Source organism: Apus apus, chromosome 8 (genome assembly GCF_020740795.1).
Source record: "Apus apus isolate bApuApu2 chromosome 8, bApuApu2.pri.cur, whole genome shotgun sequence".
Lineage (NCBI taxonomy): Eukaryota > Metazoa > Chordata > Aves > Apodiformes > Apodidae > Apus > Apus apus.
In genome coordinates, this window is record NC_067289.1 from 15,817,376 (window position 1) to 15,833,889 (window position 16,514).

General features: G+C 46.3%; 1 protein-coding gene across 1 annotated transcript in view; it reads right to left on the minus strand.

Annotated features, from left to right (window-relative positions):
- The window catches only part of LPP (LIM domain containing preferred translocation partner in lipoma), a 323,116-nt gene that overhangs the window by 288,265 nt on the left and 18,337 nt on the right, over window positions 1-16,514 (minus strand). Inside the window, 1 exon segment of the mRNA XM_051626360.1 lies at window positions 10,729-10,834. The gene's annotated coding sequence lies outside the window, so the exon portion shown is untranslated.

Sequence of the window (16,514 nt, forward strand, 5' to 3'; positions counted from 1 at the left end):
CAAAACTATCCATTCAGAGAAAAAATTGGTACTTCCTATGCTGGCAGATGACTAATCCCAGTAACTGAGTTACAGCATAGCTTTTAACATATGACAAAGAGATGTTAAGGTCATCTCGACTCTCATCTACAGCATCCCACAGTATCCCCTCCCACAACTGACTCGCTGCTCTTTCTTTCCCCTCCTACTTCTCTCACTTTCTACCCTCCTCTTCAACTTTCTTTCCTTTCAGGTCTTCTCACCTCCTTCCATACACACTTACACTCCTCTGTCTATCCACTCCTGCACCTTAGACACCCTTCTCATCACCCACAACTCCCACCTCAGAAGTCCTTTTCTTCTAGGAATCTGCTTTATCTGGATTTTGATCTTCAGCAATCACCCATGCCCTCCCCTACCTGGCTCTCAAGTGCATATTTGTCTGCCTGGGATTGCAGAATCTTTAGGACAAGGACTGTCATCTTCCCCACTTTAAAGCACAGTATACAGTGACAGGGCAGGTAAATGATAAATGAGCAGTCTCAGCATTTCAGGGTAGCTCAGTGTGAGCTCCCTCAGTGTTTGCCTTCCCTCCATTGCAAACTAATCTACCCATAAGAATTTTTCTTCCTTATCTCTCAGCTACAAGGCTATCGCTTAAATTTATCAGCATTCTTCAAAAAATAGTTGAGAAAGGGAGGTGGGGAAACAAAGGGCCTTTACCAGCCCTGCTCACCCATAAACCCAAACCTCAAGATGTAGAGAAGCTTGTGATAACACCATGAAGGGAGAACATAGCCAGAAATAACTCACTGGGATGATTTCAAATCTCAGGTGCCTCATTTCTATTCAGTTTTCAGTGGGTTTCTGGACAAGCAGACATGTGGCTGTTTGATGGGAGAGTAACTATCAATGCAGATAATTGTCTTCCACCAGCTGAATGTGGGTCTGCCTTTGAAAGGAGGTTGGAAAACAGGTGAGTGGGTTGTTGAAATGGAAAGCTGCAGATAAGGAAAAAAGTTAAGACTACCCACAACACATCAAGAGGTGACCAGGAAGCAGCCCATGCTCCAAGGAAAAAAAAAAAAAAGACCAAACAGTGAAGGGAAAAATCCCCCTTCCATGTCAGAGCTGAGCTGATGTACTAAACAGGCTGCCTGTTGGGCAACAATGCCCATGTGTGATGGGGGATCTGCATAGCAGGATTAGCACTTCTCAGGATTCTGTGATAAAATGCTCATTCAAAAATAAAAAAGGCAAGAGTACTTGCTAGACAGTTCACAGAGTTGACCCTATCAGCTGATTTCTTATCTCATGAGAACCTGAGTTGTCTGGAGTTTCCTAACACCCCGAGTTGCTGTTCTCTGGCCCCCTGCACTCCCCCCTCCACCGAGTGGACTTCACCCCCTGCCTCCCCATTCTCACCAGCCCCTCGTCTACATGAGGACATTGTCTTGGTCACTTTGAAACACCAATCTCCAGTGCCCTCCCAGCTCTGAGAAATTCTTCCCTGGGAGCACACTCAAAAAGCCACGTCCTTCTCTGTCCCTACAGTCTTAAAAAAGCCTCTAGGGGATTATCTGATGGAGCCTTCTTGCACTCATACACCTCAGTGGAGAATTAGCTGATAACTAACAAAGCACTGCAGGGAGCGTGTGCGTCAGGAAGCAGAAGCGATAACGCTGTTACGTTATGAGAAACCTCATCCAGACCCTCAGGAAAAAATACCATCTTTGTTACTGGTTTCATCTGAACTCACCAGCTCTCCTCAGTCTACACAGCAAACAGGAATGCCTTCAAGTAAATAATGTGGGGCAGGGAGCATCCAAAGCACACTGTGATTAATGAGAAAGATACATGGAAAATTAAGAACAGAAGTCGAGGACAGGAGATCATGTAAGAACAAATCAAACCAACGCGCTCCCCTTCACGCTGAACGCACTTTTCTGTGTAGCCACATTTCACAAGATTGATTGAAGAGCTGGTGCTTAACGCTGCCCCTGGAGACTTGCCCAGAAGTTTGTACATTGCTCAGCACACTGTGCATAAAAGGGCAGCAGTGGAGACACTCCTGGTGAACTCTCACCGGCCAAGCTGTGTGACAGGTATAGCTAAAAAAGCAATTTTTGGAAAATATTGCCTTTTTATAACTTATCTTAGTGCAGACAGCTGCCTCACATCTCTAGAAATATCAGGATTTAACAGCCATGTTTGCAGGGAGAGATTTTAAAGGTTCATCTTCTAAGAAACAACCTACACATCCAGAAAGAGGCCAGATTTGTTTTGATACTGGAACCCCCTTCCATATGCTAAGTGTGCCCACAGATTTGCAAAAACCCTGCGCAGAAAATGGGATGTTCGTTCAGCAACAGGTGACAAGTAACTTGCATTTGCTTTCCTATAGAGTCTGTTCCCAGTGCAATCAGTGGCAAAATAACACACGATTAGCCTGATATTGCCTTTTGCTGAAAAGAGCTGGCATTTTACAAGTAAAATAATAGTGGAAGACAGCATTAAAGAGTGGAAAAACAAGACTAATAAGTTAAGTAAAAATACCCCGCAGCTACAGCTGATCAGCACCTTGTTGTTGTTTCTCTCTGGATGGAGTCAGCCAGGATCCGATCCCAAAAGTTATGATTCGTTTGAGGTGTTAAAGACAGAGCTACAGGCTGCATTCCCAAGTTGATCCCATGGCCCATGAGCCTGGAGAAGACTCCTCAGTCACCTGATTTCCATCGTGTTTGTGGGTGCGATGGGAATAATGTTTACACACCTTCTAGCAATAACAAGCATTTTAAGATTAAAAAACACCAAATTATCATTAATTTAACACTGAAAGAGCTGATGTTAAACATGTAAATGGCTCTGAATGTAACTGACCCTTGCAAAATTTTCACGGTACCACCTTTTACGAGCAACAGTTGTACCAGTTGTCTACAGCATCTTCCTCATTATGAGATTTTATTTATTTATTTTTAAGCTGAATGAAGGGGTACTAAAGACAACAACCTGCTGTGAAATGACCAAAATTCCCATGCAAACAACCCATTAGCAGTGTTCAAATGCAATTCAAATTACTAGTTGCTAAAGTGCTCCTCAATTTCATGCTATGTTTCCAAGGAAAATTACACGCTATGTACTATTTAATTGATTGTTTTCTACTTCTTAACATTCATTTATTCCCTCCTCCTGTCTCTTCCTTAATTTCAAGGGATGATAATGACTTTTCAGGGAGGAAAGGGGGATGGCTTAACAGGGTTGAAGAGGGGTTTACCTGAAGAACAAGGATGTAGGAGGGAAGTGGCTGCCAAAACCAGGCATTTTCATTGGAACTTGTCCTTGCGATATTTTCACAGTAGGGGTGTGAGACAGCGCAGCACAAGGACTTCTTTCCTCCCCACCACAGGCAGCCAGGCTTTTGAAACCTGATATTTCTTTAAAACATAGCCATTCCCACCATGTCAAGCAATGAGCATAGTTAACTATTAGAAGGCAGCAGTAAAGAAGCAAGAGCAACTTGTTTCCTCCTCCCAGGCACAGTCCTTGAACTGACACACTCACTGGAGGCAAACAAGTTTTTCTCATTTGGGCGATCTCATCGCAAATGCAAATACCTGGTTCACAGGAGCATATTCCCCCTTTACCATTGACTGAAGAATTAGGCTGCAAGTGAGACCTCCTGCTGCTTGCAGCAGCTGTTACACAGGAATGTATATTATGAAGCTAATAACAACAGACATTTCTTAAAAACCTGCACTCTGCTCAGATTGTAGGAAGGAGCAGCATGATCAGGTGAGGTGCCATCTGGAAATTCCTGAAGTAAAGATACATGTTGGGATCATGTCACACACCAGGAATATATATCAACCTTACAAACTACTCAATATGACCTGGTTTACATTTAAGCAACTGATGCAGAAATATTTAGTGCTCACAAAAGTATGACTTTATTAGAAAGATGGCTTTCACAGCACCACTCATCCTGGGGCTGCAAAGCACCAGCCCATCTGCACAAGCTGATGTGGAATATCATCATGTGGAATACAGAGACTTGCACCCTTCCCAAATCTGCCACATGGTGCCTCAGTTTCTACACCCACACATCAGGACCATACAGCTTTCCTCAGTCTGTGGGCATGATTTTGTGCTTAAGGGCTCTGAAACCTTTGTCTACAGAATTACTAAGTACTAAATGCATAGAGCTATCCAGGCTCATTATCTTGTCTTTCCTTCACCCCTTCCATGCCCACATGTACTAGCCCCATCCTATTCAGGGCAGCTTGCCTGCTGCAGGGCACATACACCGAGCCCTTAGTACATGTGAAATCCCCTCACAGCACCCAAGTCACACAGTGACAGTGTCACCATTTTGCCACATCATGTGCAGTGCCAGCCCTGGATCGATTGCTGCAACAGCCAGGATGAAGGATGGCTGTGAACAAATCCTCCTTAACAAGGGAGTTCAAGCAAACCCTCTGCATTTAATACATCATCAGAAGTGATTGAAAAAAGCTTAAGAAAGGCAGGCACAGAACTCTCTGATCATACTTGAGGTCCAGCGCCATGGAAGGCTCCTTAGTCAAGTGCTTACAGGGTGTCAGGCTGCAGGCAAAAAAATCTTTAGACAGCTGTATTAATTTACAGATCAGCCCTTAATGGCTCTGTTGCTGGAGCACAAGAAAATCCGCTGTGGATCCTGGTTTGCATCAGTGATCACTGGATCTGCCCAGGTCCTGGAGAAATACCAGATGTTGAGCCCTGGGCAGACTCTGGGGGAACTCATCCTTCGCAGTCCATCCAGCTCTCAAGTCACATCCTTGCAACAAGGGGATGTTGCATAGAGAAGGATCAGCATCTGAAGATTAACATCCCCAATGTACTTCCCCAGGCATGGCAGAGTAGCACTGACCAGAGCCCCAGGTTGTGACACCCATGCACTGCTCATCCTTGTCTTCCAACAAGCAGCCTGTTCTGGTGAGCAGGAAAGGGGAAACACTGCGAGGGGAAGAGAACATCATTTCCAGTCCTGCCATGCTGTCCCTGAAACACCAAGCTTGGCCACAGCAGCTAGCAAAGCCTGGACGTGCCACATCCAAGTGCCACCAGAAGCAGCAGCTGATCCAGGGCACAACCGAGCAGGGGAAGCTCTTCACAGGGAGGAGGCATTGCCCATCACACAGGGCCAGGCATGCAAAGGCAAAGCACAGTACGCAGGGCACACCACAGACCGCTGACTCGCAGCCCTCCACAGCTTTGTACCACCACACGTGACAGAGGATGGGCGGCTCCTTGGCAAGTCACTGGGCTGAGGCTTCATGTGCTGCATCAGTTCCACACACCTCCTTGGTGCCCTGTTTTCCAGCCCATCACCTACCCTGTCCGTTCAGGACAGCGGGTCCTTCCTTTGCACCAGTACCAAGCCCAGCCCAGAAAGTCCCAATCCCAAAAGATGCAGTAATCCAAGCAGCTAGCAGAAACAACAAGGATTAAAACACAGCTAAGGTCTCCCAACACATCTCATCTGCAGGAATAAGCTCCAACAGTCCCTTTTGTCACCTTTTGTAGCTGAGTGCTTTCCAGCTCACCTCCCATCCTCCCACAAACTGAGCCAAGCCTCTTTCCCTGCCCAGAACAATCAAGTCAGTTTCACACCTCAAGGACCTACAGCAAACACACATCTCTGGAAAAAACAAGCCTCAAACTGAGTATTAATCCCCATCTAAAAGGAAAAAAAGAAAACCAAGAAGAGATTTAACTTTCTAACAAAGGTTTTCGATTTAAAACAATGAGAGTATGATAACAACTGGTTTGAATCAGCCTAAAAATACCAGTTAGCTGAGAAGATACAGGCATCACTAACCAGCAGTAGGAACTATAAAGGGTTTTTCACCAATGCCTCTTTCCAAGCAGAAGGACAAAATGCAGTGCTTTCTGTCCAGAGCACAGGACCAGCTGCTGTGCAATCCCCAGAGCAGTGTTCAAAGCTCTCGACACGGGTTACATGCTCCAAATGACAGGAGGAATGCAGGAGGGTTGATCTCCACTCCTGATTCCCCAGCATGGTTTTAGCTGCCATGAATAAAACAGGAAGCAGAGCATCTTCCAGGTTCCCCCCACACCACTGTCTGGATGAACTGCAGTTTCCTTTCAGGAAAGAGAAAGGAAGAGTGGGGGACACACACACACAAAAAGAGAAGCAGCCAGATGCAATGCCAGGCAGATTAAAAACTTCACACTAAGGAAAAATAACAAATAACAGGAAAAAACAGACACTGAACCTTCATCCAGTTACAGCAGTTAAACTTCTTCAGGTCTGTAACAAAACCAAGTTAAACATTAACATTTGAGAGAAATATACCCAAAAGCTATGCAGGCTTTTTAACACACACTCTTGCTTAGGAGACAGAAGTCATACTTCAGCTATGTTTTACTTGCTGACCACATGGATATACACTCATTTAACTCCACAGTACTCTGCTGCCTTGCCACATTAACCAATGAAGCTAAAAGGAAGAGTGTGACTGAAAGAGAGCTGGCTTAAATTATCTTTATACCTAGGCCTGAAGAAACATTTTGCCTTTGAGACCAATTCAACTAAGCCAACTTTCCCTGCTACAGAAGGTTTCATTGGGTCCCTTGCTATTGACTGGTGATCCACATGCCTGCCTCCACCAGCAACATACACACTTTGATGCAATCCATCTGACTAAACAAAACAAAAAAAATCCCAAATTGCTTTCTAAAGCAGCAATGATGCACTTACCAGCACCCAGGCAAGCTCTTTTGCTAACACGCTTCCCTCTCGAGCAGATCAAATTTGGAACAAGGTCCAGGAGCAAGAGAGAACTGAAAACTGACCACAACAAGCTTCCAAAACAAGAAAGGGGGGGGGATAAAAAAAAAAACCTTACTACAGGAATTCAAATCCTGCTTCCACCAGACCCTGAGTCACCTCCCCTCCCTTGCCATAGAGCAGAGCAATGGGTAAACATTTCCAAATATGGAGATCAAAACTCCAAAGGATGTCAAAAAAAAAAAATCACCCTTCTCTCCCTTGCTTTGGCATAAGGATGACTTGCCCCTCTGGAGCCTGAACTGAACACATCACAGTCACTGACCCACACACAGCCAGGACATGAGGCCACATGTCTCTGTCTTGACCTGTGCTTTGAAGGCTCTTGGCTCAATGGGTGGCATTGTATCTCTGTCCCCACCCCCAGGGATGCATGGGGAGATGCAATGGGGGCCACTCCAGAAGCCATCGCCTCTCATCTCCTACAGCAAATCTCCCTCTCATCCCTCAACTCATCAACAGATACCCTCCCAGAACTAGTTTTTGGAGTGCTCTTTGAAGGCAGATAGGAAAATTCAGGTTGTGTTTATAGTGACACCAAGTCAGTGCCAGAAAAGGCAAAGCTCAGCCATCAGTCCCACTAGAGAGGTCCTGCTGCCAGGTCCCTGGTCACCTGGGGCAGGGTAAGATTAACTAGCCAGCTCCTCTAGCTGGTGCTTTGCAAAAAGTACGTATTTAATTCTGCTTTAAAAAAATAAATCAAAAAACACCATTATGAGGAAAGAAACATGTTGCTTGGACAAGGCAAGATCTCCTCGCAAGGAGAAGGAACCCAGGATGACAGCACCTCTTGATCCCTGCTGGGACACATAATGCAGCATCCCATGGCAGATGGTAACAGGGGAGCACCCAGCCTCCCAACCCCTGGAAGGGAGTTTCGAGGGTCAGTGCTCAAGTCTACAGAGCAGATTTAGAAGTCAGAACAGTTATGGTTAGAGAGCACAACTGTCCCTGCAGAGGCTGCCTGCACACAGGAGCAATATACCTAAGCCACCACTCCCGCAGCCATGACTCCTCAGCTGACCTGTGAGCAGCAGGGAGGTGACAATGCCTGCCAGCATGGGATGATAGCCTCCTAGGAGTTGCAGCCATGGGCTGCAGGAGCAGACAGCCTCTTAGGAATGTGCAAATCAGGACATTTTCAAGGAGAACAGCCTGCCCAGGCGATCCAACCAGACCAGAGTGATTCCCCAGCACCACCCACAAATGCTATTGAATTTATAGGGAAGGAATTCCAGAGCTGACTCTGCCCATGTATGGCCAAAACAAGCTGTAAAAAAGTGACACTAAAGTACATCTGGTTTTCACTGGTACTGAAGCACAGGCTTTGGGAGGAGCCATAATCCTGCTGTGACAGAGGCTGTACAATTACCTCTAGTAACCAGGCAGAGGCAGGGGCCCATGGCAGCACAAGCTTAGCACCCAGTACCACAGGTGACAGAAAACATGTAAACCTTTGCGTTAGAGGAAAACAAAGCTCTCTGCCATCTCGAATAAGAACCACATTCAGCTTAGTGGTGTGTCACTTCCACTGCAAAAATAAACCTGGCCAGGCAGCACCAGCACACGTCCAGTACACTGGTAGTCCTAAAGGCAGCTTCAAAGAGCCAGCTATCCAAGTGGTACTGAGGGATACACCAGGACAACATCAATGCACTGTAGGCTGGGAATACAGATAACCAATTATTTTTCTAAAAACAACACTAAAACCTCCCCCAGAGCCATGTGCCCCACCTGGCAGCTGTGCCACTAGGAGCATTCTCCATGGTGAGAATGGGGAGATATTCCAAGCACTGTAGTCACCATAGTAGAAGACACTTTGAAACCACCCTAAGAAGAGTCAAGTAGGTGCAGGCTTTTACAAACCCTTATGCAGTTTTTCAGCCCCTTGCAGAAAAGCAAGTCCCAAGGTATTGCTCTTTGCAAGGACGAATAGCAGGATGACTAGAGAATAACTTAAGTCAAGGAAGAGAAAAAAAAAGCACAGAGGGGGAACACCTGGAATAGCAGAAACCCCATCCCAGATGCGAACCAGCCCTCACTGCTCTGGAGTCCTGCAGCATGAACAGACCAAGGTTCTCCTTAACAGTTAAAAGCCAGTACCTTGCCTGCCCTGCCAGCAAGGGAAATATTAGCTGTGTCAGCTTGAGAGGCAAAGGGCTTACCAAATGGGAGAGGAATGCAGTGGCACAGGCAGTGGGGACAGGGAAATGAAACCCAGGGGAGCATAGGCTGCTCGTGCTGCCTCTGCCTTTGCCCAGCGGGTCAGGCAGCATACGTTCCATGGCTCCTGGGGTTGAAACCCAGCACTACTGGCTTCGTGACCTTAGAGGGACTCCTGTGCCAGAAACAAATATAGCTGCTAGAGGGGCTGGGAGCTCAGGGGCCCCAGTACATGAGGTCAAGCCCATTCCCAGGTCCGGGCAGGCAGCCCAGGGATGTTTTTCAGTAAGCACAAGTTGTACCCATCAGACCAGGAATGAATGCATCTCCTCAGAGCAGCATTTGCTGATGGGAGACCCACAATGGAGCTATTCCCCCACCTTCACATTCCCCAGGACAGCATTAGAATCTTCCCTTGGTTTCCCAGCTGACATGGCATTTTACACTCTCCCTTCCTACTGTCCTTACTTGAAATAGCAGTATCTAAGCATGAGCTGGCATTCAGAGCCTCTGCTTTAGAGTTCCTTCCACCCCAAATGACAGAGGAGAGAAATTAGAGGAACAAGTCCATGTTCATAGCCTAACCAGTAGCTCCCTGCTACATGGCACCACAAGTCCCACTCCTTGCCACAGTCCTAACACTGGAAAGTAAAAGTCTGGGGGCTAGGAAATAAAAATAACTTAAGTCTCCTGCACAGCAGTACAGCCCATTATCAATTGGCCACTGGGTCAGGCGTGGCTAATTTCATTTAAATGACATTCCATAAGCAGGACCACTCAGAATATTTGATTCATTAAAAAATTCTTGAAGGGGCAGAGAGCACAGCTGGCATGGCAAACATAACACAGGGACTGCTGCAGCACACAGGCAGACAAATCCCAGAGAAATGCCAAAATGCAGACAGCAAGGACCAGGGATGCTCATAGGCATACATGCACAACTACAGACACAGACACCTCCTCTCCCAGTGTGCACAAAAGCAGACTTGGAACTTGCAAGCTGAAGTCCTGTGCAGCCAAAAGTTAGCACAAATGTTGGTGACAGTTCCACCTTGCGAGCAAAGACAAAAACCAGGTGCAGAGGAAAAAATACAGAAAGAAGTTGGGCAGGCAAAGCAGGTGCTGGCTTGTAAAACCTTGGTCAGAAAGGCTCCCCAGGAGGTTGAATCTGGTAGTTTTTCAACAGCTCCACAGAGAGACAGAAGAGACAGAAAAAGAAAAAAGAGAACATGAATGCATATGCATTCTTATATTGCCAATATAGTATATACAGACATTTGGTATATGCATCCCCAAGCTCTTATATGCCACCATATAGTATATACTATATATGCACTGAGCAGCTTTGTTCCCATATGCCTAGATTTGTGCATGTGTATGTGTATGCATGTGCATTTCTCGTGCGTGCATTTGTCACTTCCCCATCACCGCCCCGCGCTGTCACACACCACACGGCTCAGCAGAGCGCGGCTGCAGCCTCAGCGCCGTCATTTGGGATGAATTCTGAACACTCGCAGCTTCTTGCTGCTGAGCCCTTCCCCACCAAAATCTCTGGGCACAAGGACCACAGGTAATCACCACTTCGCCTCAAATTTTCCAGTGATCCCACCCCCTACGCACATTCCCTTAGGAGAGGACTTTTTTGCAGAGCCACCAACAAGGTGCTGTTGTCAGAAAAGCCACAGATCCTTCTGAGATGTTGCCCCTCATGCCTGTGAAGTATGTTTACATACCAGATCTCACACTGCACAATTTTGCTGATGGGACAAACTCGGAGCAGGGCTTTTGGATACACGCAGGGTTCTGTCAGAGTCACGACTTTGGGTTTCTTTCCCAGTCCTGCGAAGAGAAAGAGATACTCATGTGATGAATGCCGGATGGGCCTCCCAACAGCTCATCTCCAAAACTTGCAGCTTAACCCACACAACTTCTGGAAAACACCACATTTTCCTTCCCAACTTTCTTAGGCAGAAGCCTCCATACTCCTGGGCTTCTTTCAGCACCCCCCAAGAGTGAGCACCACAACTTCAACTGGGCCAACAACTGGCACTGCTGTCAGTTGCCAAGTTTGGCCAACAACTTGCACCTAAACAAGCCACCACTCCTTTACTGCCCTGAACATCCCTGAGAAGGGGAAGGTAAAATGAGGCACAAGAGAACCAGGTGAATCCATCACTCATCCTCATGACCCTGGACACAGCAAAGGAGCTAGGAGGTATCACTTAATTCTGTTTGAATCTCATAGGATTTTCCACTACCCTGAGCGGCACTACTCCACCATCCAGCACACCGTGTCCTCCACCTTGGCACAGCCTTTTCTCTGAGGAGCTCTACCCAGTTCCTGTCAAGGACTACTTCAGTCTTTCACAGCATCACAGAATGTTAGGAGTTGGAAGGGACCTCTGAAGATCATCAAGTCCAACCTCCCTGACAGAGCAAGACCAAAACTAGGGCAGATCACTCAGAAAGGCATCCAGTCAGGTCTTGAAAGTCTCCAGAGAAAGAGACTCCACAACCTCTCTGGGGAGTCTGTTCCAGTGCTCTGTAGCCCTCACAGTAAAGAAGTTCTTCCTCATGTTGAGGTGGAAATTCAAACTTTGAGTTTGAACCCATTTCCACTCCAGACTTGATCCTTTCTTGAAGTGACTAACTCAGCGCTGGTTTTCCCCTCTGTGGAAGACAAAAACAGAACAGAGAGGACATCCAGGCTGCACAAACCCCCTCATACACACGGCATCCCCGGACACGTTGCTGGGTACAGCCCCCGGAGATAGGCAGCATCTGAATCACACACTCCTTCCTGCCCCTGCCAGCCCACGGCCAGCATCCCATTCAGGCCACATCCTGGTGGCCCTGATGGCCCTATCTCTGCTCTTGACAAGAACAGGCTTGTCTTGTCATCACTACTCAGCAGAGAAAGTTACAGCCTATTTGCTGCTGTGACGATGGAAACGCTCAGTTCAGGCTTGCACTTTTTGTCCCTCTGCTGATCATGAGTGTGCATGTGAACCCACATGTCTACAACCAACATACAGCAAAATACAGAAGAGTGCTGGTGGCTCACAGCCCCAGCCCCTCCTCCCTGTCACTCAGCAGGATGGTTTCCTACTCTTGCCAGCACCCTGCACTCCCCCCACCATGCCTCATGCTACAACAGGCAGGAGAGTTCCAGGGCTCTTGCCTCTCCCAAGAAGTGGTAGATCTCCATTACATCAACACCACAAGAGAATGGTGAGGTCTATGCTGACACAGTATGCACCTTCCCAGCTCAGTCCCACAGTCCCTGTAGTGGTATCCAGTCCTGATTCTCCACAGGGCTGGACAGAGTAGGTTGCAAAGTCCCCAGGAGTCTCAATGCTCCATTGAGGTGTGATGAGGGCAAATTCAACCAGAGATGGCAATGGCCACTCACTGCAGACTTGGGATGAAGATGAGTAACTGTAAGGTTTTGTTGCTGGTGAACTCAGCCAAAGACCAATTTTTCTACATCCATCAAGAAAGAGACAAGTACAAGCAAATATTATGGTTGTGCATGTTTACTTTTCATTTAAAAATGATGTAGAGTTATACACAATTTAGGTCCTTCCCACAGGCTCCTGGCAAAATGCCCTTTGGTCTTATCTGTAAAGGCAGAAGACAACAACATTCCCCTCTAGTTCCAACATTCTTTCAATTCAACTCACAACAGCACATCCAGGAGCTCCAGGTAAGGCAATATTTCTTTGGATTCAACCTATGTTTAAAAAAATCTTGGCTCAGGCTTGTCTTCCACCAGGTTTAACTCAATATCCATTCACAAGATCAGTTATAGGACCCAGCAGACCTGGCTAGCTGAGCCACATCTGCCTGCATGTACTTTCCATGCTGGCTGTCCCTGTCACCTTGTGACCAGGGTTCCTGCAGCAAGGTGAGCAGGACCCCACGTGCCCTCCCCAAACCACTCAGCTGAAACCTGCATTAAAACCACCCTCCCCAACATCAAGCAGGGCTCAGAGCGGCAGCAACCCACTGATGCCCAGGCACACACACCCCCCCAGCCACATGTCCACAGCTGGGCAGGGCAGAGATTGCTGTGGCTGGTCATGCTGTATCCACCTGAGCTGGTCTGTCAAACTCCCTCATTTTTGACCCCGTTTTTTTAGCAGAAGACTACAAAAGTAGTCTGAGTCTTTGAGCACAGGAACAGCAGAAGACAGATGCAGAGGACCAACCCAAGGTATCAGAAGAGTTGCATATCTGCTGCAACACCAAATTAGACCTCTTCAAGACAGAACCTCAACAAGAATTTCTCATTGGGAAGCATTTCTCAAGACCCCCAGACCCTCAAGCAGAGGTCCTCTCCCCAAAGTTCCTCTTGATAGTTGCCTGTACACATCCCTCAACAAGAAGCACACCCAAGAGCCTCACACACAGATGCTAGCAAAGCGATGCCTTAGCCATGTCAGCTCTGCTGGGGAAGCAGGCAAGAGATACAGATCTTGAGACACAACATGTCCCTAAAAAGTATCTGCCCCTTGCAATCACACTTGTTCCTGCTTTGGCTTATGCAGGGAAAGACATGATAAGTGCACATCAATTCCAGCATCTTTCCCCCACTAAGTCCCCAGATAAGTTCACACACAGACTGTCCTTAGGGAGCCACCTCTGGGCTTCATACATCCATGAACAACCTTCACAGGGAATATCCAGGTGCTTTTACAACAGAAATAGCAACAGGCAGGCTTTTAGCTCTACAAAACTGAGGTCCTCCTAGTTCAGAGCCACCGCAACAGATGCTCAGTGATCTGTGCACAGCTAATTCTGATTTTCATCTTGCAACAAGCAATCCCAGCTTTCTATCACAATCCTAAAAGATATAACAGCCGGAAAGACTCTTTCCTAAGACAGCTTTACACTGTCAAGCTCCCATCTGGCATAACTCCATCTGACTCTTGTGCCTCCAGATCACCAACTACAGCAGTCTACAGTTTGGAGTCTACATACACCTACACCCGCACACCTGCATCTTTATTTTTATGCTTAGCACAATACAGACCACTTATTTTATTGCACCACTTCAATAAGGAATTCATAATTTTAAAGTAATTTAAAGCAAACACCAAAACACCAGGAGTCAGCTATCCTAATCAAAGCCTTAAGTAGAGTCTGTGAGCAAACTACTGGAGCACAAATTTACCCAAAGAGCACATTTTCGCAAAAGATGCAAAAGTGTTTGTTTTTTCAATTAGTTAAATCCAAGGTACAGTTCATAAAAGGTCAAAAATGTGATTAGAAGTTTAAAAAGCCATCCCAAGCTAAAAGAAAATAAGGTGAGAGGCCAAGATCTACAAGCTCTAAAATCCTTGAAGACATGATGATCAGAAACAGTCCATTCACCAGCCAGCTGCTGATCCTGATGCTGTATTATCAACAGTAAGAACCAACATTTCAAGGAAAAAAAAAAAAATAACACACAGGTATGCAAAGCAAGGCTTCCTGTTTGCAGATTTTAAACTAAAAGCAGTATCACAGAATCATAGAATGCCAGGTTGGAAGGATCATCTGGAAGGATCAAGGATCATCTGGACCAGTTTTTCTAGGTAATACTGCAGTTCATATGTCATGGCTCAGCACCCTGTCAAGCTGAGACTTAGAACTGTCCCACACAGGGAAATCCTCCACTTCCCTTGGGAGACTATTCCAATGTTTGACTGTCCTCATGGTGAAACGTTTACCTCTTGAGTCCAATCAGAATCTCACCAGGAGAAACTTGTGCCCATTACCCCTTGTCATTTCCAGGTGACTCCTTGTAAACAGGGAGTCTTCATCTTCTTGGTAGCCACCCTTTGAGTACTGGAACACAGTAATAAGGTCTCCCCTAAGCCTTCTCTGCTCAGTTTACAATGCCTGAATTCAAACAACGATTCTGTTGTAGTTCAAGCTTTCTTATACTTAGACATTAGGAAGAAGTTCTTTAATGTGAGGGTGGTAAAACACTGGAACAGGCTGCCCAGAGAAGTTGTGGAAGCCCCATCCCTGGAAGCATTCAAGGCCAGGTTGGACAGGGCTTTGAGCAACCTGGTCTACTGGGAGGTGTCCCTGCCCGTGCAAAGTCCCTTCCAACCCAAACCACTCTATGATTATATTGGTCAGATATTTCCAAAATTGACAGTTTAAAAGCTCTGCAATAACTGAATTTTCAGAGATGTGCAGCCAGCAGTTTCAGAAGAACAGGCATCCCTAGCATAATTTTACAGTGGTCACTTAGAAACTGAAGTAACCAGACTCTCCAAATTCTTGAAAAGAAAATCTTACCCGTGAAAATAATTTCAGCAAGTGCTAATTACACTTCTCACATAACAGCCTGGCAGAACAGCATCTGTTTTTCTGACTATTCAAAAGTTGCATTCACTTTTAAACCTTGTTCACACTTGAAAGTGTTACCAATATTCAGAGCTTAATTTTTTAATATGTATTTTTTTAAAAATCACTATGGCTATTCTTGTAGAAGCCCAAGCACGAACACCAGTTAAACTGGGATAAAGCAACCTTGTGCTTGGATCCTTTATTTCCATTCCTACATAGAGCAGATGGCTCAGCCTGACTGCCACAAGGAAAATTGTCATTTTAACTGTTCCAGTCATCAATTTTTAAGCGCAGACAAGCGCCCGGCGAGTCAGCCATCAGCACCAACTGACACGGGTCCCCTCCTGTATGATTGGCAGGTGCACGTACAGGTCCCCAGATGACAACCCCATTCAATCTGACCTTTTCATTTTAAATGAAAAACACTTAAAAGTCTGCCCTGTTCTGACATACATGTTTTTATGTATTTCTCATGCTGTGACAATATAATTGTTATCCGCTGGTCAAAGTCCCCACATTCAGGAATCTCATATTATCTCCTCCACACTGTGAGAGCCCTGATCCTTAGCCATTCCAGCTGATGCCAGTGGTAAGGAAGCCATCTGAAGTCTCCTTGTCCTCACATACTGGAAAAATCAGACCCTTTATGTGCAAACCTCAATCCAGAGTCCAATTCCAGCTTAAAATACAGCTTATATAGGTAGCTTTACACTTGAACACAGCCGCACAGAGACACAGACTGATCTTGCTAATCCCAGGACACCGATACCTGCAGGATCTGGCCCTAGCAGCTTTCTGTTTGATTCTGCACCTCTCAGGATTCACTTATTAAAATTTAACTGCTGCTGAAATTATCTAATAAAAAGATACCACAAGGTAACAAAAGCTGGAGCCATGTTTCCTCCACTCTGCTGCCATCAGCAGCACCAGCCCAGCCATCAATACAAACAGCCACAGCTGATGCACCTGCCACTGTGTTTTGGGAGGCCAGATCCTGTCCTGGTGTAAAGCAGTGGCTCTGCCAGTGGCAGGTTTTGATCTGCAAGGAAGCACACACCCTTCTTTATTGTTCTTGGCATGGAGCTGCTTGGAAATCCACCACAAACCCATGTGTCAAAATTGGCCATCTTAGGACTTACCACTTCCCAGCTCCTGGTCCAGCCATCATGCTGGA